Source organism: Episyrphus balteatus, chromosome 1 (assembly GCF_945859705.1).
Source record: "Episyrphus balteatus chromosome 1, idEpiBalt1.1, whole genome shotgun sequence".
Lineage (NCBI taxonomy): Eukaryota > Metazoa > Arthropoda > Insecta > Diptera > Syrphidae > Episyrphus > Episyrphus balteatus.
Window position 1 is genome coordinate 99,221,966 of NC_079134.1, and position 6,085 is coordinate 99,228,050.

The 6,085-nt window shown below is 33.2% G+C and overlaps 1 long non-coding RNA gene across 1 annotated transcript; it reads left to right on the top strand.

Annotated features, from left to right (window-relative positions):
* The first annotated feature begins 1,170 nt into the window (after window positions 1-1,170).
* LOC129905975 (uncharacterized) lies at window positions 1,171-2,186 on the top strand. Its single transcript, XR_008770684.1, has 3 exons — window positions 1,171-1,605; window positions 1,699-1,773; window positions 1,890-2,186. It is a non-coding gene; the product is annotated as an uncharacterized LOC129905975 (long non-coding RNA).
* The last annotated feature ends 3,899 nt before the right edge of the window (window positions 2,187-6,085 follow it).

A 6,085-nucleotide genomic window follows, 5' to 3' on the forward strand; every position in this document is an offset into this window, starting at 1 on the left:
ATAGTGTGGTAAACGTAGCATTATTTTACTTTCCTTTGCTCAGTTCTAAGGCCGTGTGTGAATTGCGTTAAATAGTTAAGGCTTGGCCACACCGGAGGGTACGCGGTAGCGGTACGGGTAGCGGCAACGATATTTGTATTAAAAAAATTCCACACCCGAACGTTGATGTGTCAGTTTGGAATTTTTTCCATACAAATACCCGTACCGTTACCTGTACCTCTACCGCGTACCCTCCGGTGTAGCCAAGCCTTTAAATCCGTGTTAAATTTTGTTAGCCAAACACATACGAGAAATTGATGACACATAGGTACCTACGACAAAAAATAAGAAAAGTTTAATTCGGCACTTGTTTACGAAATACGACAAATAGATGTCAAATTCAATGCGAAAAAACACATAGAGGAAGGTTTTTTCTTTTAAAACAATTAACGTTAATTTATTAACGTTTTAAAATCACATTTGCTCTTAGTAGTAACCCGAGTTTAGCAAAACTCGATTTTAACAAAAACATCAATGGTAATAAAACATACATCTTACTTCTAAACTTAGAATTGGTTTAGAAGCAGTTCACCTATACTATAAAATGATATAACTTTTTTAATTTCGAAGTGAGATATATGTTTTCTTTTTTGTTAAAATCGAGGTTTCGCTAAATTCGGGTATATTACTATGGGTTATTGGTTTCACAGCAAAACTCTTTCTTAAAGAAAATGACGTTGACTAAATATTTAGTTCCTAACTTTTCCTGAACGTACCCAATAACAAAAGTAGATTTCATCTTCCATTTCCCAAGAAGAATCTGGGAATTTTACACAAAAATCTCCAAAGCAAATGGAAAACGAATCAGATTCCATGGGTCATAAGTATGCAACAAGATGAGCTTAGGCTTTATTTTATCTTTTTAATACATCTTTTTGAGATCTAGCATAAGAAAATGTTCTAAAAAATGAAAAAAGAGCTTAGGCTCATTTTTTTGAACACAATCTCATGAGCCATTTGCCACCTTTTTAAAATCTGAATTTTGATTTTTATCAAGATTCACACTTATGTATGTACATGCACACGCACTGTCACATATAGTCCTCGTTTGATAGTTTTCTACTTGTTGTTTTGCTTTTTGAACAGGTTTTTTCTTATATGCACAGATTTCGTACACAATTACAAAAAAAATTTCATCTTCCATTTGTCAGGAATTTTTACAAAAAATCTCAAAAGCAAATGGAAAACAACATAAGTTTAACTTGAACTCCGTCCAAATTAAAAATTTGAAAAGAAAAATTTAACAAATAAAAAAATAGAAAGATGTGCATGTGCAAGTAATGCATTTTCCCTTTGAAGCTCTAAAAAAAAATATGATATGCTTACGCACTCATATTTTAAACTGTATTGAGCTTTAACTCAAAGTTCATTAGTTATCTTAAATAGCTACTACCTATGACAATTTTTTTTTATTTTATCAATCAAATATGTCGTAGGTATGTACGGGAAGGTATCTACCTATATAATCTTTAAAATGGAAAAAAATAATTTTTGCTTTACATTTAATGCTTTAAATATGGACCTACACTACTTATCACTTTAACAACTAATTTACATCCTATAAAGGTGGGCAAAATAAAGGAGAAATCATAAAAAGTTCTTTTATTTTAAGTAACCTCTTTCTAATTAATAAACCATTTTTTTCTATTAAATATTCAGTTGTTCGGAGGGTCGGCAATCTCTTAGATTAATTCCTTTACCCGTTTGTACGATCTACCAACATATCTGCAGTAGGTAATGCAAAACTTTCTTTTTTTTAATAAGCACACTTTCAGAAGCTTCGACTTGTGGTCTTATTCAAATATTCATGAATTAAAAATTTATAATTCGGTTTCTTGTTTAATTTGCAGAAGATTTTATGGAGGGAAAAACAAATCGAAACAGAGAAAGCAGAGAAGCGATTGCATTTTGTTACAACAATTTCAGCACATTTTCCTGTCTGTATTTTAATAAATAAAAATTCCTTGGTAAATTACTTACCTACAGATATTCCAAATTTATCAGATTTTCTTATAGTCGGACTACAAAATAATATTCCACGTCAGGTTTCTGCGCTGCTAATTGCAAAAGAATAAAAAAGAAAGAGAAATTCGTGAGCACGAACGAATGAGCAAAACCTTTATGTGATGACCACCGATCCGATGGGGATATTCAATTGATAAGTAAATAGCTCCAAAACCACCGAAAAAGAATTCAATAACTGTGGAGAAGATTTGTCACACACATGTCGTCTTATAAGTTTCATTTCCAGCTTTTTTTTGTAGAATATTGTGCCGATTGTTGTATCAAGTTATAAGATTTTTTTGTTTACCTACTGTTTATAAGCATATACACAAAAGAAAACGTCAACAATTGACACTTGAGCTCTAGCCGTTAGCCATACCACAGAACAGGGATGTAATAGTGTGGTAAACGTAGCATTATTTTACTTTCCTTTGCTCAGTTCTAAGGCCGTGTGTGAATTGCGTTAAATAGTTAAGGCTTGGCCACACCGGAGGGTACGCGGTAGCGGTACGGGTAGCGGCAACGATATTTGTATTAAAAAAATTCCACACCCGAACGTTGATGTGTCAGTTTGGAATTTTTTCCATACAAATACCCGTACCGTTACCTGTACCTCTACCGCGTACCCTCCGGTGTAGCCAAGCCTTTAAATCCGTGTTAAATTTTTGGCACTATTGATTGAGGTGAACAAAATAATTCAAAAAAAGAATTTATTGTTTAAAATTTTGTCTGCCTTTTTTCAGCCATGATGCTCCCTTTTAAGCCTGGTACGCTGCTCCCGCTAAATTTTAGCTCCCATACAAATTATCGAAAATTTTTAGCCGAGATAAAATGGATCCCATACAAGTTATCGATAACTTGTATGGGAATTTTATCTCAGCTAAAATTAAGCGTGAGCAGCGTACCAGGCTTTAATAAAAACAAAAACAAAAACATAACCATCTGCAAAAAAATTTAACTCAAATTTAACGAGGTCCCGGAGCCCAATACATTTTTAACAGCTGAAAATTTTTTATTCACCTCAAAAATTTTACACGAATTTAACTATTTAACGCAATTCACACACGGCCTAAGAATAAGAAGTACGGGGGGTCAATTCCCGATCTGTGAAAATGTGAAGTGATAAGTTTTATCACGGTTTCCGAATAAATTCGATTCTTGATTTGTGAAAGAAATAAAAAAATGTCTAAATCTTTTCACATGATAAATTATTTATCACAATTCAATATTCTTGCGAAAAATAATAAACAAATAAAAATCACAATTAAAAAAAATAAACAATCTGAACTACACCCGGATTCGAACCTAGGCCGGTAGAGTAAAAGGCAACCGCCTTACTCACCAGGCTAATTCGAATTTGTTTATTTTGAAAACTTTCGTTCATATAAGCTGCGTTCCTTTGGAAATATTTATCTACTTTTTAGTACTTAAAGCTGCTTTGAACTACTTTTTCAGTATAGCAAAGTAGATCAAAGTAGTTTTAAGTACTAAAAAGTAGATAAATATTTCCAAAGGAACGCAGCTATAGGTAAGCTATTTTTCTCAAAAATTAAAGTTTTTTTCATTTAGGTAGTATAAAAAGAATAAACCCCTTTGAAATCACTAGTTATAACGATTTTCCGAAAGGTGGCCGGTAACTGGAGACGGCCGCAAATAGGCAACTCTACCCTATCTTCCGAACGTTGTCAAAATTTGTTTGTCAAAAATGGGCACCAATCTGTCAAGTCGCCCTTTAATTTTTATATTTCCATCGCAGTAAACAGGAAATTTGTTTTAATTTATAAAATGTCATTTGAAAAAATTATAAATTGAAAAATAACAAATTTTCTTCTTGTTTCTTCGCGGAAAATGTTGAATAATTGTTAAAAAATAAGTGGTGTGCGTGGTTTTTCGGTTTTTGTGCGTTTTTCGTCGCTAATTTAAAACAATTAAGAATTCGGTAACTGACATTGATTGCCAAATTATCATGTTTTAACAATTTCGCGACCAACGTCAGTTTGGAAGATATTACCTTTTTATGTGTACTGTGGGTGTATATCGCTTTTATAGTGTAGAAGAGGGTGGCATAAAAAAGAGTGTGTGTACACATGTACACGCGACTGAAGTTATACTTCTCACTCAGTATAGGTATGTAAGTGAATTTCATTTGATATTTTTAATTTTTATTATTTTTGTTTCATATTTTTATTAAAATAATCAAACAGCGTAATTTCTTAACAATCTCAGCTTATGGTGATCTTAAAAAACTTTTTTATTGCTAGGTCTTTTTATCCCAAGACAATCCGACTTAACTGAAAATAGTTATGCAAGGAAAAATCTTTATAATTGTAAGTTAAGATTCTTCATACCACTTTCTAGGGCTATTTTTTTGAGAAAAAAAATTAATTGTATATACAATTGATGTCCTATCTATCAATACAGGTTTAATTTTAGTCTATGTTGTTTTTTTTTTCTTTACCCATAAATAAGGTATTTAAATTTTTGTTTTCCATTATTTGTCCAAAGAAATAAAAACACGTTCAATTACACAAAAATATTTTAAAAACAATTTTTTATTTTATATATCAAGTGAACACTAAATTGATTCTTCCATCCCCCTAACATCCATGTTGTTTTCAATTTATTCTGAGAAATTTACTCATATAGTTGAGTTGACTGAGTTGGATTGTCTGAGTTGAATTGTCTGAGTTGAGTTGTCTGAGTTAAGTCGTCTGAGTTGAGTCGTCTGAGTTGAGTTGCTGAGTTGGGTCGTCTGAGTTGAGTTGTCTGAGTTGAGTCGTCTGAGTTGAGTTGTCTGAATTGAATTGTCTGAGTTGAGTTGTCTTAGTTGAGTCGTCTGAGTTGAGTCGTCTGTGTTGAGTTGTCTGTGTTGAGTTGTCTTGGTTAAGTCGTCTGAATTGAGTTGCCTGAGTTGAGTTGTCTGGGTTGAGCCGTCTGAGTTGGATTGTCTGAGTTGAATTGTCTGAAATAAGTCGTCTGAGTTGAGTTGTCTCGTTCTGCACTTTTAAATACTAAAGACCTGTCAACTCTAAAGACTAGTACGCAGCTCGCGCTAAATTTTAGCCAAGATAAAATTCCCATACAAGTTATCGATAATTTGTATGGGATCCATTTTAGCTCAGCTAAAATTTTTCGATAATTTGTATGGGAGCTAAAATTTAAGCCTGGTACGCAGCTCGCGCTAAATTTTAGCTCCCGTACAAATTATCGAAAAAAATTATCCGAGCTCAAACGTATCCCATACAAATTATCGATAACTTGTATGGGAATTTTATCTCGGCTAAAATTTAGCGCGAGCTGCGTACCAGGCTTTAGCGCGAGCAGCGTACCAGGCTTAAAGGTGAAACGACAGCCCTGCTGCCCAGTTGTCAGTCTGGGAGATGGCGATCGCGTCATAATCCCTTTGACATTCTTGTCAAAAAGTAAATTTTCATGGTTCACCGCCGCAAAAGAAGTATAACTTCAAAAACTGTCAAAAATAAAGCCAAAGCTGTCATTCGAGCCATTCTGGTGTGTGATAGAATTAAAACCAAAGTGTAATACAAATTCAAAAACCCTTTAAAATCGTTCTTTAAGCCTGGTACGCTGCTCGCGCTAAATTTTAGCTCCCATACAAATTATCGAAAATTTTTAGCCGAGATAAAATGGATCCCATACAAGTTATCGATAACTTGTATGGGAATTTTATCTCAGCTAAAATTTAGCGCGAGCAGCGTACCAGGCTTTAACACAAATGCGAACACTTTTATAGAATTAAAAAGTGAGAAAATAACCAAAGCTATTTTTATAACAATTCAGAGACCCTTTTCTTTGCTCTAACAGGTGAATACACTTTATTTGCAACATAAATGTATGTAAAATGTATTTATTCATATAAATAGATTATCGTAGAATAATTTAGAATTGGTTTCTGGTAGAATAAAGTCATACAAATTATTTCTTGGATATTTTCAAACCAGAGCTGTCAAATTGAAAATCTCACAAAAAGGTGTTAATTTATTTTTGTTTGGTTATGGTAAGACGCTACAACCGCCGCGCCGGG